Here is a 27194-nt window from a genome sequence, read left to right as displayed (position 1 = left end):
GGAGTTGATGAGATTGCCCAAGGAGTACATATAGAGAGCCACATGAAGAGAATCTTGGACTGAGGGCTTTTTTTTTTTTTTTGGCGGTATGTGGGCCTCTCACTGCTGTGGCCTCTTCCATTGCGGAGCACAGGCTCCAGACGCACAGGCTCAGTGGCCATGCCTCACAGGCCTAGCCGCTCTGCGGCATGTGGGATCTTCCCGGACCAGGGCACGAACCCGTATCCCCTGCATCGGCAGGCGGACTCTCAACCACTGCGCCACCAGGGAAGCCCTTGGACTGAGTTTTGAGGACTTCCAACATTTAATGATTGAATAGGAAAGCCAGCATGGAAGGTGGAGAAAGAGAGGAGGAAAAGCTAGCTGAAAAAAGTGTTCCAAGTTGGAGTAATAAAGACTAGAGAGGTGAAGAAGCAGTGACTGAAAAAGTATATTAAATATATTGCCATGACTATCACTGATGACTTTGTTGAATAGCACTTCAGGAGTGATAAGTGTGAAAGCCCAGTTGGCATTGTCAAGAAGTGACAGTTGAGAAAATTGAGAGTGAATATTGTAAATAGTGCTGCAGTGAACATTGGGGTGCATGTGTCTTTTTGAATTATGGACATGGAAACAACCTAAATGTCCATCAACAGAGGAATGGATAAAGAAGATGTGGTACATATATACAATGGAATATTACTCAGCCATAAAAATGAACGAAATTGGGTCATTTGTAAAGACATGGATGGACCTAGAGACTGTCATACAGAGTGAAGTAAGTGAGAAAAAGAAAAACAAATATCGTATATTAACGCATATATGTGAATATAAAAAAATTGGTATAGACGATCTTATTTACAAAGCAGAAATAGAGACATCAACATAGAGAACAAACATGGATAGCAAGGGGGAATACAGGGGGTAGGATGAATTGAGAGATTGGAATTAACATATACACTATTGATACTGTGTATAAAATAACTAATGAGAACCTACTGTGTAGCACAGGAAACTCTACTCAATTCTCTGGGGTGACCTAAATGTAAATGAAATCCAAAAATGAGGGGATATATATGTATGTACAGCTGATTCACTTGTCTATACAGTAGAAACTAACACAACATTGTAAAGCAGCTATACTCCAATAAAAATTTTAAAAAATAGAGAGTGAATAGAGACAACTAGTAGATGAATTTTGGTTGGGGAACAGAGGAGAGACAAGGCAATATCTGGAGAGTTACATAGTTTCTTATTTATGTATGATTATTATGTAGAGCCTAGGAAGACTCTAAGGTCCAGGAGAGGGATTGGTCATAGAAAGAAGGAGGGACAATTTGATGTTTTGCTTTGGAGACTTTTTTTCACACATTTATATATTATAGCTGACTTAATGGTCTTAACTCCTAAACTGGCTGTACTACTTTTTAATCTTCAATAATATTAAGATTAGACACTTAATAATAAAATCAACAGAAAAATGCACAGAAAAATTTTAGAAGTTTTTCATCCATCTTCTTTTCACCCAGGGATGTAGTCATTGTCTTAATGGCAGAATGATTTAATGCCCAGAAACCTTTTGTTTTTTCCCTTTGGTCAGCCCCAGTGGATCTCAAACGTAGATGTGCACAGAAGTTACTAAATAGGATTGTGTATGTCCTATTATACCCTCCACAACTCTGGATATTATCATAGTTGTTTTTTCATTTTTGTCAACTCAGTGGACACTTTCTCATTTTCATATTAATTAATCCATGCTCTCCCTACTTTAACATAGAGAATTTAGAGTGGGGGAAGCATTATATATTCCTCCTTTTATTTCTAAATAATCATTAACGTGCCCAGATTTTGCTTATATTGGATTAACAATTTTTTTTTTTAAGTTCCATCCTTGGCCAAGGTAACCCTATATTTCATCCCCTTTGCATGCACGTGCACTAGAGAAACAAAATGTAAAAAAAGAAAAAAGGAACCCTTTCATGTGAAAAAAACTTTTCACAAATTAGCTTATAGAAGCCTACATGCTTAAAATAGCTAGTAGGAAGCAGCCGCATAGCACAGGGAGATCAGCTCCGTGCTTTGTGACCACCTAGAGGGGTGGGATAGGGAGGGTGGGAGGGAGAAGCAAGAGGGAGGAGATATGGGGATATATGTATATGTATAGCTGATTCACTTTGTTATACAGCAGAAACTAACACACCATTGTAAAGCAGTTATACTCCAATAAAGATGTTTAAAAAAAAAAGTCTACATGCTTTATCAAGAAGTTTGATGTCAAGGTCCATGTTTTATTCATATTATTTATTAGGTACCCACAAGCCTGTGATATTCAACAATGTAACTCATGTTACATGAGTTAATGGTTTGTGATTTGTTATATCTAAATTGACATGTGTTCTTCCAAAATGAACATGTTAGTGTTGTTTTAGATGATTATTTTTATTGACCACTATCATAATTTCTTAAAATACAATATCGCTAATCTTTGCAACATTCTATAAGATAAGTATTATTAATCCCATTTTACAAATAAGAAAACTGAGGCCCAGAGATTTTAAGTAAATTATGCTAGTTCACACAGATAGTAACAGGTAAACCTGGGAATCAGTTCCATGTTTTGACCCCAGAATGCATGTTCTATCTGCCCTGTTATGAATGGTGATATATTTGTTTGGGTTATAAAAACTTGCAATAATGAGTATATTTATTTCCTATCATAAACTTCTACCCAGAAAGATCTGCTGGGCAGAGGCCCTGTAATTTTAGGCATTTCACTTTGATCTATCTTCTACACAGAATCATGCAGTTTTCTCTATACAGAGTATTCTATAGAAGTATAGAAAAATAGATCTTCAAGTAGGCTTTTTTCTTGGAAAAGAATAGAACTGTTTGTTCAGGCATTTAAATATCATTGTTAGCTAATTTTGCCAAAATTTTAATAATTGGAAAACATATCCTATTTAAACATTATAATATTAGAAAATTTAGTTAGAAGCAGATACTTGTCTGATCTCAAATATTTAACTTTCTAAAAATACTTAACTCTGGTTTTATTCCATGGTGCTCTGGGAGTAACTCACCCTGAGTTCTGCTATTAATGGCGTCAGAGTTTTCCAGGGTTCTCTATCGAATACCATCCTGACTTGGGATTTCGGGGTAACTTGGCAGTGGAAGCATCCACAGGCAACTTTCTGATCATCCGATGACCTTCCTGTGACCTAGCCACAAGCACTCTATTAATCTACTTTATCATGGGGATTAGTAAAGAGAGGGCCACATCCTTTCACCAGGCACATCTGTTCCTAAGTTTTCTTATCTCTCCATGTCCAATTCATACAGTACACTTATTCCTCATCAGTCATGAATGTCTATGCTTTTGAGAAGAAATCATTTTCTATTTGCTGCCTTTAACTTCCATTACAAAATGTAAACATAAAAAGTTCCTATTCTGTCCTTTCCTGTTTTATGTCTACTTTAAAATACCTAAAATGTTGAGTTTGCTTATAGAACACAGTGCAAAGTACCCACTGTTCCCATCAGGTTTTACAGTTTTGCTACTTTTAACAAGAATGATCCTTGTTTAAAGCTGTGAATGATACCCACCAGAGCACCACTTTGATATTTACTTCATACAAATGCATGAGTGGTTCCTCCTAGCAAGATCAAGGAGGTGTTGCACAAAATGAATCATGCTAATGGCAGTCTCTTTGTATCTCTGACTCAGCCACATCTGAAAGAAGAAGGAGATGCCTTGGGCCTGGTTGTTGGGGTGTCTGTCCAGGTCCCCTATTCTGAGACCTGTGGTGTGGGAAGCAAAGCAAGCTCATCAGCAAGCACCTTCCTCCCAGGTTCAAACTGGGGATTACACAGGGGGAAGAAGCTCCCTGTTCCTCCTCCCACTCTGTCCCTGAATGAGAGGTGCTCTTGATTTGGTAGAAATCTTGTTGTTTTAATTATAGCATTAAATAAACAGATAATCCACCTAAAACAACCCCTAACCACTTCTGAATGATATATTTTTCTTTAAGTTTCAATTTTTTAAATTAAATACCCATTTTCATTAGCTCCTATAATTATTAAGAGATATATAATAGAACATCATTTACTTGTACCTTAAATTTTGTTTTAAAAATTTAGGAATATATTTTTCTTTCTGTATTTAGTAATAGTATAAAAAAAGGAGGAAGTCATCATGGAACACATCTATGCTCCCATGGTTCCGATTTTCATACCCTTATGAATAGCTAAAAATAAGGTGTACAATGGAAATGCTGGTGAACTCTTGGCCAAGTAGTTCATGTGATATATTAGATTACGTATGTGTATGTGTGTATAATGAATTCATATATACTATAAAACATAAACTACAAAGTGGATTTTGATTATTTGTTTAATGGACATTAATTAATAAAATATTTCCTATGGCCAGAACAATCTTTTTTTTTTTTGCTGTACGCGGGCCTCTCACTGTTGTGGCCTCTCCCGTTGCGGAGCACAGGCTCCGGACGCACAGGCTCAGCGGCCATGGCTCACGGGCCCAGCCGCTCCGCGGCATATGGGATCCTCCCAGACCGGGGCACGAACCCGTATCCCCTGCATTGGCAGGCGGACTCTCAACCACTGCGCCACCAGGGAGGCCCCAGAACAATCTTTTATACATGCATATGTTTATCACACAGTCATCAACATACTCTATGGTAAGTTTCCACTATTGCAAGGCAGGCTCACAGCTGAAAATGGTTTGGGTTGTTGGGCTGGAGCATTTTGATAAATGGAGATAAATGATTAAAATCGTTCAGTCTTTCTAAGCCCTAGCAAAATATGACAGCATGTAAGTCTCCAAAGAGATTTATGTTTGCTCTTACAGCTGGCTGTCCATAGCTGCACCATTCCCTGGGGAGCTCTGCAGATCTAGTGGATGATGAGAGTGATTCACAGCTGTAAGAGATTTAGGTCCCTTTAAAGTACTGCTTGAGCTACAACAAACTGGTGTTTCAAAAGAAAGTGAGCAAGGCCAGAGGGTGTTCATGAGATTCCCAGCCTCAACCTGGGGAAGCTCACCTGTCAAAGCCAGCTCACTACAACCGTCACTGAATTGTTAGCTGACATGACAAAATATCTGAGATGTCATTATGTGTTGCAAACAAATCCGTGCATATCCACATGTTGTTCCTGGGGCCAGAGAATAGCAAAACAAAACATTGTGAATAAAAGCATGTTTGTGGAAATGTTCAGTTGTCTGTGAGGAAGATGTGATGTGGGAGAAAGTGGCGATGTCATGTATCATAGGAGGGGAAGACTGGGGAAGAAGAAGGAGAGGGAGGAAACTTTGTGGGATGCCTTTTATGTACTAATGATATTGACTCCCTGTTCTACACTCTGGTGGGCCCAGCCCTGTGTGGTGACAGCAGGGGAAGGAGAGACAGCCAAAACAGGTTGCCTAGATCCATTGTACCCCTACACAATTGTCAGAAGAATAAGCATCCACATTTTCCCAACCCTGATTCCCCATTTCTGAGATTTCCTTTCAAACAAAGAGGTAAAGGTGTGGATCAAGCAACTTGAATATAGGACTGTAAGGTTTGCAGTTTGACATGGACACTGACTGGTGAAGCAATGTCAAATGTAACTGGAAGGATTTGTATCTTTTGTAGAAGACTCAGTTTCACCAGTTTATACCAAAGTCATATTTTTGCCTCATGATCTCATTCTTAATCTGTCACAAATACTTCCCAAACTTGTATTAGAATGTCTTCTCCACCATTTATTATTTGCAGACTTTTTAATGATGGCCATTCTGACCAGCGTGAGGTGTTACCTCATTGTTGTTTTGATTCACATTTCTCTAATAATTAGCGATATTGAACATCTTTTCATGTGCCAGTTGGCCATCTGTATATCTTTTTTAGAGAAATGTCCATTTAGGTCTTCTGCCCATTTTTTGGTTGTGTTTTTTTTTTATTCAGCTGTATGAGCTGTTTGTGTATTTTGGAAATTAATCCCTTGTCAGTAGCATCATTTGCAAATATTTTCTCACATTCTGTGGGTTGCCTTTTCATTTTGTTTATGGTTTCCTTTGCTGTGCCAAAGCTTTTGAGTTTAATTAGGTCCCATTTGTTTATTTTTTGCTTTTATTTTCATTACTCTAGGAGACTGATCCAAAAAAAATATTACTGTGATTTATGTCAGAGTATTATGCCTATGTTTTCCTCTAGGAGTTTTATAGTATCTGGCCTTACATTTAGGTTTTAATCCATTTTGAGTTTATCTTTGTATATTGTGTTAGAGAATGTTCTAATTCCATTCTTTTACATGTAGCTGTCCAGTTTTCCCAGCACCACTTACTGAAGAAACTGTCTCTTTTCCATTGTATATTCTTGCCTCCACTGTTGTAGATTAATTGACCATAAGTGCATGGGTTTGTTTCTGGGCTTTCTATCCTATTCCATTGATCTATATTTCTGTTTTTGTGCTAATACCATATTGTTTTGATTACTGTAGCTTTGTAGTATAGTCTGAAGTTAGCATGATTCCTCCAGCTCCATTTACCTTTCTCAAGATTGTTTTGGCTATTCAGAGTGTTTTGTGTTTCCATACAAATTAAAAATTTTTTTGTTCTAGTTCTGTGAAAACTGTCATTGGTAATTTGATAGAGATTGGATTCAATCTGTAGACTGCCATAGGTGGTATGATTATTTTAACAATATTGATTCTTCCTATCCAAGGAGATGGTATATCTTTCCATCTGTTTGTGTCATCTTCAGTTTCTTTCATCAGTGTCTTATTGTTTTTAGAGTACAGGTCTTTTGCCTCCTTAGGTAGGTTTATTCCTAGGTATTTTATCCTTTTTGATGCAGTGTAAATGGGATTGTTTCCTTAATTTTGAACTCTTCTACACTGTTGGTGGGAATGTAAATTGGTATAGCTGCTGTGGGGAACAGTATGAAGGTTCCTTAAAAAACCAAAAATAGAGTTACTATATGATCCTGCAATCCTACTCCTGGGCATATATCCAGAGGAAACTCTAATTTGAAAAGATATATGCACCCCAGTGTTCATAGCAGCACTGTTTACAATAGCAAGGACATGAAGCAACTTAAATGTCCATTGACAGATAAATAGATAAAGAAGATGTGGTATATATATACAAATGGAATATTACTCAGCCATTAAAAAGAATGAAATAATAATACCATTTTCAGCAACATAGGTGGACCTGGAGATTATCATACTGAGTGAAGTAAATCAGAGAAAGACAAACATCACATGATATCATTTATATGTGGAATCTAAAAAAAAGGATATAAATGAACTTATTTACAAAACAGAAATAGACTCACAGACATAAAAAACAAACTTATGGTTGGTTACCAGAGGGGATGGGGGGGAGAGATAAATTAGGAGTTTGGGATTAACATATCTATACTATATATGAAATAGGTAAACAACAAGGACCTACTGTATAGCACAGGGAACTATACTCAGTATCTTATAATAATGTATAATGGAAAAGAATCTGAAAAAGAATATATATATATATATGTATAACTGAATCACTTTTTGCTGTACAGTTGAAACTAACACAACATTGCAAATTAACTATACTTCAATTAAAAAAGAATGTCTTTTATTTTACAGTATTTTATTGAGATATATAAACTTAGCTGTATAAAACAACACAAATTTCTTAGCTCACGATTCTGCAGGTCAGAGGTCTCTGCACTGCATGGCTGGGTTTTCTGCTAAGGCTCTCACAAGGTGGAAAGAAAGATGTCACTGGCTGTGTTCTCATCTGAATGTAGGGATGTTGTTACAGATTCATTCAGGCAATTGCAAGAGTTCTATTCCTTGAGGTTGCAGAGTTGTAATCACTGTTTCTTTGCTGGCTGTCTCTCATCTTCTAAGCAGCTGCCCATGTTTCTTAGCATGTTGCACTCTCCATCTTCAAAGCAGGAAATGGAGAGTCTCTCTCCTTTTGAATTGCTCTCATGCTTCAAATCTCTTTATCTAGGGAAATCCCTGCCCTTTTGATGAGCTCACTTACTTAGGTCAGGTCCACCCAGGATGACCTCCCTTTCTTAAAGTCAACTATGTTATATAACATGACCAATAAGAGACTGAAGGGGCCTCCCTGGTGGCGCAGTGGTTGGGAGTCCGCCTGCCGATGCGGGGGATGCGGGTTCGTGCCCCGGTCTGGGAGGATCCCATATGCCGCGGAGCGGCTGGGCCCGTGGGCCGTGGCCGCTGGGCCTGCGCGTCCGGAGCCTGTGCTCCGCGACGGGGGAGGCCGCGGCAGTGGGGGGCCCGCATACCGCAAAAAAAAAAAAAAAAAAAAAAGAGACTGAAGTCCATCATATCCCCAGTCCCAGGGATTATACAGGACATGTACATTAGGGAATGTGGATGTTGGGATTTTCTTAGAATTCTGTCTACCATATCTGAAGACAAGATCTGTGTGGTGAATCATGCAGCAGCTTCTGGGCTTTGTTATTGATTTTTAGGAGTTCTTTATATATTCTGGATATGAGTCCTTTGTCAGATATATGTATTTAATTTGATTCTCCCAATCTGTGGGTTGCCTTTCATTACTTAATGGAATATTTGATGTGCAAACCTTTTAAATTTAGATAAAGTTGAATCTTCTTTTTTTTTAAAATAATTAGAACTTATGCATTGTGTTAAAGTGTTAATACAAAAAATTTGCCTGCACCAAGGCATGTGGTTAGGCCATTCAAGATGGCTGTTATGTTGCTCTCTGTACATTCCCCTGCTCAACTAGTCCCTGCTTCACTCACATGACTATGGATTCCTCTTAATTATAGGGCTTAATTAGTCCCTGGTGACTGATGAGCCCACCCGAGGTTAATTCTCCCTATAAATGGTAGCCTCCTTCTCTGAGTAGCAAAGACTGCTGCCTTGTCCTGCCTGCTGTCTGCTGCATACTGTGGGGTGTCACTCCACGATCCTTCATGTGAGATCTCCTATCGAGTAAGCCATTGATGTCTCTGTTGCTGTCTCAGGGCTCTTTCTTTGGTCTTTGAGACTGGGCAACTACAAGGCTTGTAGGCCTGGAGGGTGCAGCCCAGCAAAGGTCATGAACATTTTTGTTTTTTTTATGAACATTATAGTTTTTAGTTTCCACGTTTATGTTTCTGATCCATTCTGATTATTTTAGGGGGAGGGGGATATGGTGCAAGGCAGGGGTCAGAGTTAGATTTTTTTCCTATATGGATATTTAGTTGCTTCAGCACCATTTAGTATGTATTCATTTATTTTTGATTAGGTATTGTATGTGTTTTTCTCAATATAATGTCATTACCCCTGGGTGGTGATTCTATTGTGAGGAAACTATGCAAGTTTGGAGGTAATCCACCACATGTTGCTTGCATTCCTGTGCATCTTGCAGGGCGTAACAAGAATGCACGGTCCTGACCACTCTTTCCCTGGGCAATTTCTCAGGGTTGTGTTAGAAAGTAGTGACCTTGAAAGGTAAATTAATGTTTCTCTCTGGGCCAAAGAACAGGCTTTCTTATTGCATCTTATGAAATCAGTGGATTCCCCCAGTTCCGTGTTCCTCAGCTGTGACGCCAACCACTGTGTATGCATATGCATCCTTCGGGGCCATATCACACCACTCCCGTTGGACTTCTGGGCCAGGAGATGTAAACATGCTGACACTCATGCTGCTTGCTTACTGTGCCATGAGTGGTGACATTCTTTGTTTCTGACCCAAGAATCTTAGGTCTGCTGCCAGCATCCTTGAAATAGTAACTTACTACCTTGTAAAGGATAAACTGTCTTGTAAAAGGCTAACTTAGTATCTTGTAGAAAGGACAGAATCAAATCCAAGACCTAACTGTGTCATCTGACTCACTCATCAGAACACCCTATTAAATGGCTATTTTTATCACCATTTCATAGATTAAAAGGCCAAGACTATAAGAGGCTAAGGAAGTTGCCTAATTTTGTTGAACTACGTAGCCAAAACTCATTTTTTAACATATTAAAATTGTGAGATGTAGCATAAACATAGAAATGTGTATAAAATATGCATAGTATTTAGGGAATAGTTACATGATGAACATCCATGTAACCACTGCTTAGGTTAAGAACTGGAACATTGTCCCTACACCAGAATCTCTGCAGGAGTCTCTTCCAGTTTACATCTCCCCTTTTCTCTCCTATAGACAGTCTTTATCTTAACTTTCATGATAGTCACTGTGTTGTTTTCCTTATAGTTAATCATGTATACTTCCGTAAACAATATGGCATGAGTTTGCTGGTTTTCAACTTCATAAAAATGAGTATATAGTCTGTGGATTATTTTGAATAGTGCTTCTTAAGGTCAGCATATTTCTAAGATTTATCATTGTTGCTTGTTCACTTTGCAACATAGTGCATTGTATTAATATGCATAAATTTCTTTATCAGTCTTGTTTTTGAGCAAGTGAATTGTTTCTAGCTTTGAGCTATTACAAAAAGATGTTTCTGTGAGTATTCTTACAGAAGTCTTTTGTGAGCATGTGCATTCATTTCTCTTCCATATACTGTGTACCTAGGAGTGACTTTCTAAGGCATTGGGCAGGATAGTTTTCTTTATTAGAAAATGCCAGAAAGTTTTCCAAAGTCATTCCACTGTTTTACATTTGCAACAGCAGTGTATGAAAGTTCCAGATGCTCCATTCTCATCAGTGCTTGGTATTGAGGATCTTTTTAATTTTAACCTTTCCGTTTGTTGTGTAGTGGTATTTCATTGTGGTTTTCGTTTTCATTTCTCCAGTGACTAATGAAACTGACAGTGTGGCCATATGCTTAATGGTCACTTGGATATCTTCTTTTGTGAAGTGCCTGTACAGATCTTTTACCCAATTTTTAATTGGTTTATATTCCTCTTTTTCCTATTGATTTGTATATATAGCAAAGATTTTTACCTGTTTTCAGTTAAAGGAACTGACCTGTAAATTTATCCTATAATTTCTTGCTCCCTTCCTATTGGCCGGAATCATCATGTGGACACAGATAGCTTGAAGGAAATGTGGGAAAAGTATTCTTACCTGGGTGGCAGTGTGCCTAGCCAAATCTTTACCACAGAAAAGGAAAACACTGATATTATGGAGGACAGCTAGCTGCTTCTGTTCAACTAGGGCTTGCCTAAAAATTTAAGTGTTCTTTATTGCTGTGTGATGTACATGGAACTTTGTGGAACTAACTGTAGAAGCATTAAAAGCATCAAAAATTTTTACTAAATTTCAAGGTGAATCTTGACTAGAAATAAATGGGTTTCTTACAGAAATTTATTCCATGCATCAGCTCCTACTACAATACCAAGCTGTACCTCTATAATGAATGTGCAAGTATGGTATTGGAGCACTAAGCTCTAGCATGGCGTGATGGTGTTTTTGTGGTATTTGGCATGACCCATACAAGTGTGCTAACTCCTAAAATTATCTACCGAGGCCACATCAGTTAAAATCTGACTACACAACAATAAAAGCCATTCACATGGACAAATAGGCCATCACAAACTTACAGCATTAAAAAGCCACATGGTCTGCTTCCATCTGCAAGTATTATGCTGCTAGCTGGACCCACTCCTTGTCGATTCCTTGACTAGTGTTCCAAATATTGGTGAATTGACTCAAGTAGGATGCCATAGTTCGACAACTGGAGTTCAGAAAGTCAACTTTTACTGATTGTTGGAGAATATGACCTAGGTATGCAGCAAAAATAGCTTCCAAACACTGAGTCTTGAATTACAAAGATTCGACCAGCAGGCAGCGCTGGATGATCACAGGCCTCCTGTTGCAGTGGCAGTACCTTTACCACCCAACTTACAACAGGGCTAAGAGCAGAACAGAGTGCATAGTCTGTGCGGGTGAGCAGAGTCAAAGAGGAAAGAGGATATGGCTGACTCACATATCACCATGCATTAACCATTCCTGTACCATATTCCTCTTTTCATGAGAAACAGTGAGTAAAGGAAACATCAGAAATGACTTCACTCCACCCACCCCCAAATACACTCTTGACCGTAGATTTGGTTAAAATAAAATGATATGGGAAGACTGAGTATAAACTGTTGAACACTAATATATCAAAGAAGTGCAAACAAAAAATAAATCAAGGTGATAATATTATATAAAGCAGAACTAAAGGAAAAGAGTTTTACCTTAGACAAAGAGGAATCTTATTCTGCTAGAGTATTCTGTTCAAAATAAGAGTTAAAACTGCTACCTACCCAATAGCATAAATTGCAACATATAAATTAAAAACAGATTGAAATATGAGGACAATTGTCATGAGCATGATAACAGTATATCAGCCTGCCTCAATCATTCACCAACTAACTAAATATGTAAGATAAATAAATATAGAGGACTTTGAATGTATAAAAGGATGATTTAATGGATCCTCAACAAAGTATATACCTCTTTTCAACTACCCACAGAATCATTATAATTAAAAAATTTTTTCATTTATTCATCATAAAAGTCAACAAATTTCCATACTAGCAATAGCATAGGCCATATTACCTAATAAATTAATGTCATTAATTAATAATTAACATGAATATTTTCACAATAACAGTAAATAATAACACCTCAGTTAATTTGGAAACTTTACAAAAGAAGAGAAACTTTCTGCAAAAGAACATTTGGGTCAAAAAGCATAGCAAGGTGCAAGTTGAAACCTAGTTAGGAAACTATAGTGAGAATAGCAAAGGGAGAACCTGGAGGGAAAAAGTAAACAGAGGAAAAAAAATCATGGTCTTAAATGTTTATATTTTGGCTCAAGAAATAACTGAAATAAATGAAGTATAATTCAACTCAAGAAATCGGGGGGAAGCATACAACAAATGTAGGGACCACAGGAAAAAGAATATAATGGAAGTAAAGATAAGAAATGATTGAGACCCTGGGAATGTAATGTGATGGGCTATAGGGAAGGATGGGGAGTCTTTTTTTTAATCATTATTTTCTAAAAAAAAAAAACCAAATATTAAAAAATTTAAGAATATTCTTGTTCCCAGCATGCCTGATTATTCTGTTAGTAAAATTTCTTGAATAAAATTAATTGATGTTCTGTTAGTGTGTGTGTCTGTGTGATATGTGCATATGTGTATGTGCATGTGTGCATTCCAAAATGTAAATGAATATAAAGACACAAGTGCTTTTATTCCTATCATGCATTATTAAGATTATCTAGACCAATAAGAACTAGTAATACTTTAGCATTTCATATATGTTTGAGGTACATGTTGGGTTGAGAGTGGGGATAAGAGTAATATTTCATTTAAAGTCAAATTAAGATCATCAGGAAATAATTTAGTTAAGAAAACACTGATTTTTTTGTGTTTTTATTTATTACTTGTGTTGTTAGAAGAATATGGAAAAGATTTTATTGTCTATATAAAATCAGTAAAATTTGTTTTGTGCTTTTCCTCCAGATTTCTTGAGTTGAATTATCACTTCATTTATTTAAGTTATCTCTTGAACTAAAATGTAAACATTTAAGGCTATGAATTTTTTGGTAATTATGATTCATGCAGCAACTGTATATTGAGGAACTACTGTGTGCAAACTACTAGAGAGGCAGTGACGAACAAAAGCTGATGCAGTTCCTGATCTCATGGAACTTACAGTCTAAGGGATAAAAAAAGATATTAATCAAATATTATATAAAGAAATATAAATATAACAAATGTAAATATAATAAATGAAAGGTATTACTTGAGTATGTACTATTTGAAGATATAAGATCATATAAGAAGAAGGAGATTTGATATAGCCAAGCATATCAGGCCAGTCTTTCTTAAGAAAGCGACAGTTTAGCAAAGATTTTGGAGTTAATGATATCAAGTCAATCAGTCAATTGGCAGGTAAAGAGTATTCCACACAGAGTGGTTAGCATATTCATAGGTACCCTGGCAAGGACAGATAAGATCTTTCAGGAACCAGAAAAATGGTAAGTGTGGCTGACATCCAGGGAGGGAGTCAGTCAGCCAGCGAGTAGCTTATGTATAGTGGAAGAGATGAGACCATGCAGGTTCTGCTAGGAATTTAGATTTTTACAGAAGAGCTGTGGGGATTCATTGAGGTATTATAAACAAAATTATGTGTGTGTGTGTGTATGTGTGTGTGTGTATGTATATGACAGATAGGCATGGTTTGATCAGGCTTGTAATTTGAAAATATTCTGGCTACAGTTTGTGAAGAGAGTTTGGTGGAAGGCAACAATGGGACTAGGGAAACCAGTTAGGAAGCTATTATAAGTGTCCAGGTGGCAGCTAATGATAATATGGATTGAGCTCTGGTGGCTTAGTTATGGAAGCATTTAGCATCGTCTAGCCAATGTTCTAATCTTATCTGGACCTCTTTATTTATGGTTTTTCAGAAATAAATAAGGGATTAATCACTCTAAACAATTAATGATAAAAACAAGATGAAAAGAGTCAAAGAGAGAAGTCAAATTTGAATTATAAGTAACCATCTCCAGAGATACATTTCAATAATGTTGTTCTAGGACAAGAATTCTGAAAAGAGCTTGGCAGTAGTATACATAACAATCATTAAACATCACTATATTATACTCCATTATGCAAACTAATGAAAATTTGGTTATATTTTATGTAGCAGTCTTCCACATCTTGAAAATAATATTGTATAAATATTTTAATAACACTTACAGCTTATTAGGCAATAATTATTGACTCATTTGTTAGTTTATTTGTAGTATGATAACACTGATTTATGACACATTTATTAAAAAAAATTAAACTAACAAAATCCTACCCATTTACTTATTTTTTTCAAGTGTTCATACAAAAATGAGTGATTTTGCAATCATATAGTCAATATATTTAGTCTACCCCCCAGGGACTTCCAGATTCTGTCAGATTATAATTTGAGACCCACTATTTTTAGGAACATCACCTAAAGGATTACATGATATACAGTGTTAACAACACTTAGTCAGATATAATTGGGAATCACTGTTTAGTCATATGCTCCTTGCCTTCAAATGGGGTAAGTTCTGATCTTATTGGTTTCAGGGTAAGGACAAAAAGAGCTGTGTTAAGCTGATCTTTTTTCCACAGTGGAATATAAAAGTTCTCCATAACTTATGTTGAATTTGAGGTTAATCTATGTGCAACATCTACCATTCTATGAATTGCCTGTCAGTTCTGTTGATTTGACTGTCACATGTTTAGTTGAAAAGGATCATTTTCTCAAAGTAAGGGAAATCTTTTAAAGATAATGATTTAAAGATATATTGTCTATGAAGAGCATCTCCCTAATAGAGGTACTTACCTCAGCTATTTAAAAAAAAATTATTCTTACTTACTTACAAATGATTTCAATTATTGTGTTATTCATGTATGTAAGTACAGATGCATTGATTTCAGTGAATCAAAAACCATCTGATTATAGATATATGCATATGCATATACGCTCAAGTTTGGTTTGACCTAGGTTACAAATTACCATATATCAGTTTTTTAAATGGTGTGTAGCAAACCATTAAATGACAATATTCATAAAATAATTATCTTTGCCAGATTTTATTATCTCTTACCTTTTATTACCATTTATTATTTTTATTAATTTTGGTTTTTGAGAGTTTCATGTTCTACCAGCTGAGTTAGCCAGGAGGATATAATTTTGGTTTTAATCTGCCTAATTCTTTTAATCTTACTTGTATCTATGAAGATACTATTATTTGCATATTTTGTAAGAATCTCATAAATAATTTTGTTTAATGGCTTTTATGAAACATTTTGAGAATTTGAGATGACAAGTGTTTAGTGATCTGAGAACCTACTCTTGCATTTGTTCCTCGTCCCCAAATTCTCCCCTAATCAGCTCTTTCTCCACTTAAGAAGAAACCATAATCACTCTTAATGCAGGAAGTGGGTGGGGTAAGCACTGAGGGGCAGAAGAGAGAACTCACAGGATGTCAGATCTGGCAAAAGTAAGAGCTAAAACAACCATACCCCTTAATTTATGTTTTAGAAAGCATGCTGTCCTACAGAAGGTTATCTAAAGATTTTTCTAAGTTCTTTAAAAACGTTGGGACCCTAAACAGAACCTACAAATTTGAATATATTCAATACTTAACTTTTCAAATGTTTATTAAATTCTACCAACTACAGTTTAGTTTCTTTGTTTTTCAGCCCACATTTACAGTGTTGGCATTTATTGTTTCCCATTAGGGTTGGCTTTACTTATATACACACACACACACCCCCCTAAATAAATAAACAAAAGTAAAAGAGTATTACCTTTTGCATTATTTAGGAATTATATCTGGCTACCAAAGGTAAGATCTTAAAACAGTGACTTATGTGAATTAGATTTTTCTTTTTTTCCTCAGGTGAGAAGCAGTCCAGAGAGGCAGGCCAGGGAAGTATAATTGGTGTGTGCTGTCGTTATTGCCCCCAGACTCCCTCTATTTTTCTGCTCTGCCATCTGTAGAACTTGTTTCAATTCACAAATTGCCTTGTGAGTTATAGGATAGATATAGCAGCTCCAGCAATCATGTCTGCATTGGTGGCAGAAAAGAGAAGGAAGAGAGGCAGGGAGGGAGGCATTTTACAGTTAAGTTCTATGTTGCTGCTTCTAACAATAAATACATTGTTAAATATAAAATAAGGGGTAAATGGATTTTGAGCAGGCAACTCACAGTCTCTGCCACATCTTTCTTTTATCTATCTCTTTATATCTTTTGTAGTTCTCAACTACTTTCAGCCATAAAACTTTCTTAGGATTTCTCACAAGCCTGAGTCACCATGGGGGTCAGTAAAGTAACAAACTCTAGTGCATATACTGATTGAACTAGTTGAAGTCATGGCTATGTACACACTTTTAAATATGGATAAAAATAGCATCCAAAATAATACATACATACTTTTGAATATGGATAAAAATAGTATCCAAAAGAATTATGCAGTGCTTGGAGAGGGTTGGTGTCAACAAATACATATCCCAGTGTTAGGGTGACTACCGACAGGGGCAATATCCAGGTGCAAGGTTCGCTTAGTTTACAATTTTTTCTTTTCTCTCTACATCTGGTTAAGCAGAAACACATTTATTTTTACTGTGTTTGGGGAAAGAACCAAAACCACTGCAATATTTCTGCTTTTTTTCCCCCCAAAACTTTCTGAAACTTGATTGTTGGATTGGTAACATTGATTAAATGAAATTCCTTTGAGGCATCACTCTGGTGGTGGCTATCAAATAGGCTAATTCTGTTTTTCACTGTTTACATAATTTTCATGAAAAATGATCATCTATTTTCACTTTATTAGATCGTAGTTGAAGGCATCAACACATAATGTGTAAGAACATGGGTTTTGGAGATAGATATAGGTGGGTGTAAAAAATCTGAATCTTCTCCTACGAGCTGTGTGTGACCTGGGAAATCTCTGTAATCTCTGTCAGTCTAATTTGTGACATGGAGATAAATACAACCTCAAAGTTCTGATAGAATTAAATGAGTAAGTGAATGTAAAGTGTGCAGCTGAGTGCATGTCACATTGTGGACATTCAATAAAGAAAGCTACTATTGTTACTGCTATTACTCCTACTTTTCTAAATTGACCTGCCATTAAGCATTATGCTGCTGTTAATACAGACTTTTTAGATTAGAGATTAAAATGTCAACTCAACTCTAATTACTCTCAAGAAACCCCTTTATTTTATGTAAGGACTTTAATTTGAATCTTATCATCCTTTATGGGAGTTTAGAGTCCCTGATATTTTGCTTTTTCTCTTCCAAGAATGTGGCTGTTATTTAGCCAGGGGCAGGCCTGTACTGCGTGGTTACCTCTGGCATCTGCTCTAATTACCCTTGTAGCTGTTCTGATCGGTAATGCCTGCCTGATAGTGGTTGGTCTCACTCTTATTCAGAATTATTACTTCAGAATTCCTGATTAAGATTCAAAACAGAAATGAATAAAATTCTACTTTGGTGGAATTTTTACAAAAATTAGCTGTTGTGAAAAGATAATAAATGCATAATAGTCTTGGAAAATGTGGTATCGGATTAGGCAGGGCCTGAAATAATAGTTATCATTTATTTGACCACCTGCTATATTTTAGGTATTAACTATACTGTATGTTTTAAATACATTGCAATTAATTTTCACAACCACTGTATGATGTAAGCATCATTTGCTCTATTTTCCAGCAAGAAATGTGAGTTGCAGATAAGTGATTTGTCCAAATTCATATGGCTAATAAATGTTGAAGATAGAATTTAAATTTCTACCTTGCTAGACTAAAAACTACCACGAATAATTGATATTCTTTTTCTAAAAAATGATACAGGGAGACATTTGGAGTAAAGCTGATAATAAAATAGGAGAATTGTTTTCTCATTCATAAAGGAGCAGGTTAGATTATTATTTTGTGAAAATCTAAGCCATTACTTTGCTTCCTCACACTTTGGCACTCTGCTCTGTCTCTGTAGAAAATTTTCAAGTGAGTTTGACAATCCTACTAAACACTAAGACAATAAGATTTTTCCCACTTGGGTACACATGGACTCCTGAGAGAGAGAGGGAGACAGTTCAATACCTTAAAATTTTGCTTTTATGCTTAGAAAATGCATATTCATATCTGTGATTTCAGAAATGTAGATAATCTTGCATTTTCTGCTCTTGAAATACCCTCTCTAAATGTATTGTATATATTTATTGGGTCATATATAGTGTCACTTTTCCTGAAATCTGCCCATGAAGGTTTGCTAAATTTAGCAAATAAAAATATGGGATGGCCAGTTAAATTTTAATTTCAGATAAACAACACATAATTCTTTAAAATAAGAATGTCCTATATAACATCTGGGACAAACTAATACTAAAAAACTCTTTATTGTTTTTCCAAAATTCATGATTGGCCATCCTGTACTTTATTTGGCAATCATAAGTGGAAGAAGTATTGTGAAATAGAAACAACAAACATCTACAACAATAAAAATAAAAAGATATTACCTTCAAATTTGAACAAACTAGACTTCAAATTACATGTTTACCACCTAAGTATGTGACAAATCAGTGCCTCTTGGAGTGGGCCCGGTATGTAGAAAGAGTACAACATCTACATTCACCCTTGGGGAGAATTAGAGTGTGGTTTTACAAACTCTGGCATTTTAAATGCTTAGGGATCTCTGGAGTGCCCATTGGGATGCTCTGTAGGATAAGCAGATCCATATGGATATTCTGTAACCTGATAGAAATATTAAAAAATATTTCCACACTTTAAAAATAATTTGAGGGCTTCCCTGGTGGCAGAGTGGTTGAGAGTCCGCCTGCCGATGCAGGGGACACGGGTTTGTGCCCCGGTCCGGGAAGATCCCACATGCCGCATAGCACCTCGGCCTGTGAGCCATGGCCGCTGAGCCTGTGCGTCTGGAGCCTGTGCTCCGCAACGGGAGAGTCCACAACAGTGAGAGGCCCGCGTACCGCAAAAATAATAATAATAATAATAAATAATAATAATTTGAAAACCATTACTCCTGTGCATTTCCTATCTGAACCAATTATTTTATATTGATTTGCACTACATATGGATTAACATTTCTGTGGATGTTTTTTGTTTCCTTGACTCAATTCTAAACTCTGTATAGGCAGATGAGTAATCCTAATGGAGCATAGAATCTAGGGAAAAGTACACTGTGTGTCAAAATTTTACCTCTTCTTTTTTATATATGACAAATAAAAAAAATTATAACAGTCTTAAAACCTAATTAAGAGCAAGGAAAATATATGTGGAGGAAGAAATCCCATACTTTTTACATTTTCTTGATGATAATGAGCTATAGTAAACATTCTATAAATAACAACCTAGCCCTTAACACCATCAACCAGCATCATCTTCATTCATTAAATTCTCAAAAATTAAGAGTTATGTGATGAACTGAATTCTTTATGCAATTGACAAGATATGGCATAGGCCATTTCACACATATTTCTGTTAATGGCTTAGAAGTATAACAGAAACTCAGTGTGGTAGATCAACTTGATAGAATCATGTGACTAATTTTGCAGAAACTTAGAGGCATCAGTTATTTCTCTTTAACAGTCAAGTTGAGGTTGGATGGGACTCATGACATTAATCAAATAATATCTCTCAGCAAAGATGTCTTTGATTGTATTTGTATAACATCCTTAGTAATAAATTAAAGAGATAAGCAGTAATCACCATTCCTTCCTTTATGGCACTTTGATAAGAGAACCAACCAACACACATTTTCATAGGACAGTGAAAAGAATTTGTCTTAAATTCAAGTGAAAACAGTGACATCAGCACGATTTTGACCATCAATAACAGGCAACAGTGTCCACAGGAAAAAAATGTTGCTATGACTGATCATTGGTGGAGCATGATCCTCTCTGGTAATCATTTGTATAATTTGATATGGAATGAGTAATTTGTATATTCAAAGCAAGTATCCAAGATAGTCATAAAATTCCCAATTCCACAAATCACCTTTTTCTTAGAAAGAAAATACATATCATCACAAGGCACTTCAGTGATTCTTTAGTCTGTGTTTTTCATAATTCAACACCATAAGAATTGGAATTCACCAATATCCTGAGGTCTTTACATCTTGAAATAGTTGTTGGCCAATTAATAGCAGCTAACAATATTAGCTAATATAATCTGGGATTTTTTATATACCAGGTAATGTTGTAAGCACTTTGCATATATTATTTAATCCCCAAAATAACATTATAAGTTAGGTGCTGCAAGAACTATGAAAGGTCTGAAATTTTACCTGAATTGCAATCTAACAAATTAGCCTACCACAGTTTCATGGATGTTAGCAGAAGGTATGAGACTACTGGTTCAAAAACAAAGGACAGTTTTATTACTTATAGTAATAGTAATTGCCAAAGTATCCACATTTTCTTGTGTAAGTTCCCTTAGCACAAATTCCCACAGAGCAACATGAAAAGAGCCAGGTTACAATGCCCATGCGATGGGTTAAATTACAGAACAGGAGCCCTGAACTTGGGGAACCCAAAATTTCTGTAATTGGCAGTAAGCATTATTGCTTGGGAAGGAGACATTATTTATCTTTCCCAAGGCTGTTGCATCCTTAAAAATATAATCCATAACAAATGTAGTCAGTGACTCTGCTCAAAAGACATGCAGAAAAATGAGAGTTATGGTTAATTGTCTTCCAACATGTACCAGTATTATTTCCATTTTACAGATAAGGAAACTGAGACACAGTAGAGCCAAACAAGGTCACATAACTAGTCATCAGTAGAGTTAGGTTTAGAACTGAAGTAGTTTGACTCCAAAACTCGTGCCCCGAACAAAAAAATACCTGATTAAAAAATGGTTGTGGATGACTGTCTTTGAAAAGAATTCAAGAAACTTTGAGCAATCCATTACCTTTCTACAAAATCACACTAGAAGTTAAAATTCAGTTAGTGTTATTGTTTGCCTAGATTTTTCAAATTATAGTTGGGACACACTTATACCCTTTTAAAGATTAGGGTACAAATTGCATGATAATAATGCTATGTAAAATCATGTATCTATAAAAGGTAACATTTCAAGGGATCTGATGCATATAAAATATCCTCTGTGATGTTCTCAAAATAAGTTCTTCATTGAGGAGATAATGAGAACTTCTAAACTGTTTGGAAACTACAGTCTCCTCATGGCTATTTTATTTCCATTTAATCAATGAATATTAAAATGCATTGGTCCACAAGAGACTTATCAAGGCAAAAAGTTTTAACAAAGCCCAGCTGCCATCAGTAGTAAGTGTTTTCCTCATAATAACTGTCCTGGTGACTTGATCTCTTCCTCTGTTGAGAAACTATCTGATCCTAGTCAGTGTCTCCCATTAATATTGCAACAAAGGCCAGCGTCTTTCCCAGACACTTTACTCTATCTTTATCTCAGAAAACACTGATTAATTTTTTATTTTAATAAAGAATAGTAATGAATAAATGATCCATGAAGTTGAATCCCAAAATATTTTCTAGATGATGCTTTATCAAGTGCTTTTACTGGTAGTTTTTATAAGAGGAGTCTGTTCTCTTGAAAGATCATCTCTGTTTTGCCCGTCATCCCAAGTATGATTTTCACAGGTAGCTCTCAACTTTCTGCATGCTGATTACTTCACTGTATCTTGCTTAGGTACTCTGGTTTAAGAGATCATCCCCAGAGACCCAGACCTCGAGTCACATTCCCACACCAAAATCCCCAGTTAGTCTTTGCTTAGTTTATTCCTATGAGGGCTTACTGAAAGGAGAAAATTGAGGCAATAGGAAGGGAAAGAGGCATCTAAATAAACTCATATGTGTTTGACTAGACATTGACAGAATGTGTGCTGGTTTTGAGCATTTATCTTTAAAAAATAAAATCCGGGCTTCCCTGGTGGCGCAGTGGTTGAGAGTCTGCTGCCGATGCAGGGGACACTGGTTCATGCCCCGGTCCGGGAAGATCCCACATGCCGCAGAGCACCTGGGCCCGTGAGTCATGGCCGCTGAGCCTGCGCATCCGGAGCCTGTGCTCCGCAACGGGAGAGGCCACAACAGTGAGAGGCCTGTGTACCGCAAAAAAAAAAAAAAAAAAAAAAAAAGATCCATACAGAGTATTGAAGAAAGGAGTTTAGTTTGAGAACTTCCATAAAGAACCACTTAGAATTAGAAAAGTTAGTTATTAGAAACTAATTAGAAAATTAGTTATTTTAACTGTTAAAATCCTGGGTATGTCTAAAATCTATATCTGTTCAAGAACTAGCACATTATATCAGTTATCTTAATTATTGACTGCCTTTTGGTGGGCTATTCCAAACAATTGCATAATTCTCTATAGTTAATGAGAAATTTCTGGATTATTTCTAATTTCAAGAGAATGATAAGATGCACACAATTCTTGGCTTGCTATGGTCCCTTACAAACTGATCGAGCTCTCCAGAATATGCACCTTGTGGGTAGTGGTGGGAATAAAACATTTCTCCTTATTCGGAGTAATAAATTTAGTTTCCGAAGATACCTAGCTCATTCTAGAATCAGAATTGGCCCAGCTATAGGGTTACAAATATTATGTAGTATATAATGACAAAATACTTTTCAGTACTTTGATCGTTTGACCTCTTTCAAAGCCTTCTTCCGTTATGTAGTGCACACTGGTCAGGGACGTACACTCATGCATTCTATCGTGGCTCGTGGGTGCTTGATATTTCATCAGTCACATAGACAGCTGAGGAATATAGTCTTTTTATTCTCTGATTTGTGATTTACTTAGATTTCTGAAGATAAGAGCTTATAGAAGGAAATCATCTAAAATCAGTGAAGCAAACAAACAACTGAGAATAAAAGAACAACAGGCACAAACAAAGGTTCCTTTCTTTTCTTAATTCTTTAGTAGAATTCAGAAATAATTGAGGTCAGAGGCTCTGTGGAAGAGCTGAGATCAGAGAATGGTCTGTGTTGAATAAGAGCCCTTAATTAGCCTGTTTTCTTCTCCAGAACCTCTGTTCTTGCTCACAGTCACATACTAGACCTCTCCAAGTTCTGGACTGAAAATTTTAACTTTAGGTATTTATTTTTGGTGCCTGGGATATTAAGCATCCATTTTCTTCCCATGCCACCCCAGAAGTTCTGGCTTCTTGGGTGGTCCTAGAGTCCAAGTGAGTCTGAATGAGTCATGGACCCCACACACCTGGACCCTACCTGGGACTGTGTAAACTTTGGGAGTATGAAGGTAGTGATGGGGTATATGTTGTAGGCAGACACATGTTGTGGGAAGACAGAGGGGACAGGAAGAGAGAAGAGGTACACACTGCTTATTCCCAAATAAATACCACAACACTAGCTGGTTAAAATTTCCATTGCTCTTATATTTTAGAACATTTAAGACTACTAAAAAATGCTAACTCCCACTGAATTTTCACTTTAATAGAAAGATTACAATGCAATAGTGGCTGGACATATGTTAACATGTTAGTTGCCATCATGTAGATTTCAAACTAAAAAATAGTTTTGATTCCAAATCACTCAATCTCAACTTTTACCCTTAGAAGGAAGTAAATGTGTCAGAGGCAAACAGTTTTTATTTATGTGTTTGACATTTGTGGGGCTTCCCGTGTGCCAGGGATTATGCTAGGCACTGTTACCCAGCAGCAAGTTAACAGACGTTGTCCCTGCCCTTGGGAGGCTTCCCATCTTGTGAACTAAATGCGGAGAATAAAACTGATTGAGCTAAAATACATATAATATCCAGAGTCCCAGCTGCCAAACCACATTTAAGTTAAGGAAAGGAAAGAGAAGGAATGATCCACATGTGTGTCTCATATGAGGATTTATAACCTCACTCAAAAAGTTTTTTGAATCAAATGTATTCATGAACTCATATCCCATAGTCATAACAAATAATGTTTGTATTGCTAATAATATCACTTTCTGTATGAGGAAACTGAGGCTCAGAGACATTTCAGTGACTAGTTCAGGTCACACTGGACCCATTAAGGAAAAGAGCTGGAATCAAACAGTCCTCTCAACACATCCTCTCCTCTCTCTTTTATGAAATGAGTCTTGTTAGAAGTGGCAGGAGGCAAGAGGCCCGGCATAGTTAAGTCCTTTCTGACACAAGTAAAAGAAAAATCTGCAAGTCTTAACTTTACATGTCTGTCAGAGCAAAGAATTTCAGAGATTGTTATGGAAACTGGTATTTCAGTTTCTTGGATCTAGCAACGACATGGGGGGGAAAAGGGAGGGAGGACAAACATAGAGCATGTTGATTAATTTCATGGAGTACAGTCTTTTATAATAAATCCCAAGATTAATGGTGAGCTGTGTGTTGAAATAAAGCAATTATTGCATTCCTGTTTTGCTAACTGTGAGGAATAGGACTAGAACAACATTTACGAAACTACAAATCATAGAAGTGCATTGAAGTGCTTGTTTTTCCCTATAGAAGCTGGAATGCTTGACTGTTGGACCAAGCAGCAAATCTCAGCTTGCCTCTAATATTTACTAGTTATTGAAGTGTGGTTAGGACAACAAAGAAAACTGAAAATACTTAGGAGTACCATTAAGCAAACAGAGACTTTGTGTCAAAGCCAGGTGCTGAGTTTTCTCTGCTTTTTAAGTTTCTCATTCCTACTCTATCTTATTTCCTAAATGTTTTGTTTTATGTAGTGAAGCTTTCTTTTTCAAAAGGAGTGATATAAATTCTGATTTATCCTTCTTTTCTTTTCTTTCCTTTTTTTTTTACAGCCTTGACACTAAAGAGCAGTAAACAGACTGCGATGTTGGCATCACCTGGTAGTTGGTTACAAATGCAGAATCTCTGGTCTAACCCAGACCTACAGAATCAGAGTCTGCATTTTAGTAAGATCCCCATATGTTTGAAAGCACAATAAAGTTCCACAAAAAATCTCTCAGGACATTAGAACAATTACATGAAATTAGTTGTATAAGGGAACTAATGCTGATTTACAAATCTGACTAATAGTGTAAATGACTTGGTCTCTTACAGAGATTGTCAAGTGATCATGGATTGAACATCTATTTGTAGAGCCTCCACCATGTACCAGGTGCAGAGTGAGGAGGATAGATTCTACACTGTATTGCATTGGCAAGCTTTCATATATGTTTTGTGACTTATCTTTCCCTCTTAAGTTTCAAACATCTCAAGTCCCAGTGGGGAGACGACTGTTTACTTTTAAATTGGACACATCACAGGTCCTGTGAACACATACGTATGTGCAAACATTGCATTAACAGAAACTGATTTTGAGTGGGTTCTTTGTTTACGGATGGGACCTGTCAACAAACTCTTATTCAACTGAAAACATGGATAAAAGACTTCAGTATCGATGCTGTAAAGTTGAAGTGACTGTAACAGAAGCCCTGTGGAGAGAAGTGTTATGGCTATGTCCACTCATCATATTCCACCTGGCCCAGGTGGCATTTGTGTTCACTCCCAGGGTACATAAACAGAGGCTTCTCTAGATTTCAGGTGATGCTGTGTTGTGTGTATCATTCTTCCCCATTCATCCCTGATGTTGGTTTCCTGGCATCAACATTCACATTTCTCCCTCTATGTAGGTTTTCTTTTCATTGTCTTTTCATGACCCTACCATTAATCTAACAATTTTCATTCATAGAACTCGGTAACACTGAAAGCAATGTAGAGACTGGATAAAAGAGGGAAGACCGTCCATCATTTTGTTAGCATCATCAAGCCCACCACAATGAGAAACCAGAAGGGTAAGTCTCTATCCACCACAGTGAGAAACCAGAAGGGTAGGTGATGCCTGTTTTCATTTTCTAAGAGGCAGTGGAAAAGTTGAGTGAATTAGTTGCATCAGATGAAGGTGTTTAATATTGCCATTGGTATTGTTCTTCTCATCTGAATGGAGACATATGGGCCAATGTAATTTAAGTGCATTTAGAATACCAGCTACACAGAAGACTTTCAGATATATTGAGTAGATGTGGAGCAAAGGTTCTCAGTCCTGGATGCACATTAAAATCACCTGGATAGCTTTTAATATGCACCAGTGCTGCAGCTGCACCTCTGTATTTTCTGACTTAATTGTCCTGGGATGGGGTCTCATGCAGACTTTTGTGTACCTCAATGTATATTCAAATGTACATACATATATATGAATATATGTATTCATATTTATATATCATTACTTCATTTAATATATATCATTATTTCATTATTTTATATAGAGTTGTAGCTCTCTCTTTCTGTCATATATATATATACAAACACATTTATACAGAAACAGTGATAGTTATTTATTTGAATCAGAACTCTGAACCATTTTTGCTTAGGTTTTCATAAAAATTGCCACGTTTAATACTGCACGTAATTTTGGTATGTGATAAGAGCTTCTAGATTTCTGAGGTTATGAGATACAGTTTACAAAGAGTTTCTTAGTCTTGGTGTCCATAACGTTAGATAGCAATTTAAGAACTCTAACAAGAGTATAGGTTTTTGTATATAAAATAATGAGATATGTGTATATTATGCAGTCCAGATTACTGACTCAATATTTTAGTTTCCAACTGGATTGTTGGCATCAAGACAGACACAAAAAATCTGTTAAGAAGTTAAAATCAATGCCATAGCAGCAACTTAATTGGTTTACTGGCTCTAGGTAGATAAAATCAGCAACAAAGATTTACAACCGTGTAACAGGAGAATCATAACCTCTTATAAGAT

At 36.4% G+C, this 27194-nt stretch overlaps 1 long non-coding RNA gene across 1 annotated transcript in view; it reads left to right on the top strand.

Annotated features, from left to right (window-relative positions):
* The window catches only part of LOC309812594, a 172041-nt gene extending 145857 nt beyond the window's left edge, over window positions 1–26184 (top strand). Inside the window, exon 3 of the long non-coding RNA XR_014295352.1 lies at window positions 26125–26184. This is a non-coding gene — a long non-coding RNA (uncharacterized lncRNA). The remainder of the gene's footprint in view (window positions 1–26124) is intronic.
* Window positions 26185–27194: the final 1010 nt, after the last annotated feature.

Source organism: Mesoplodon mirus (assembly GCF_964341445.2).
Source record: "Mesoplodon mirus genome assembly, chromosome: 2".
Classification (NCBI taxonomy): Eukaryota; Metazoa; Chordata; class Mammalia; order Artiodactyla; family Ziphiidae; genus Mesoplodon; species Mesoplodon mirus.
The sequence above is the reverse complement of the archived record's forward strand: the minus strand, read 5'-3'. Positions and strand labels throughout refer to the sequence as shown.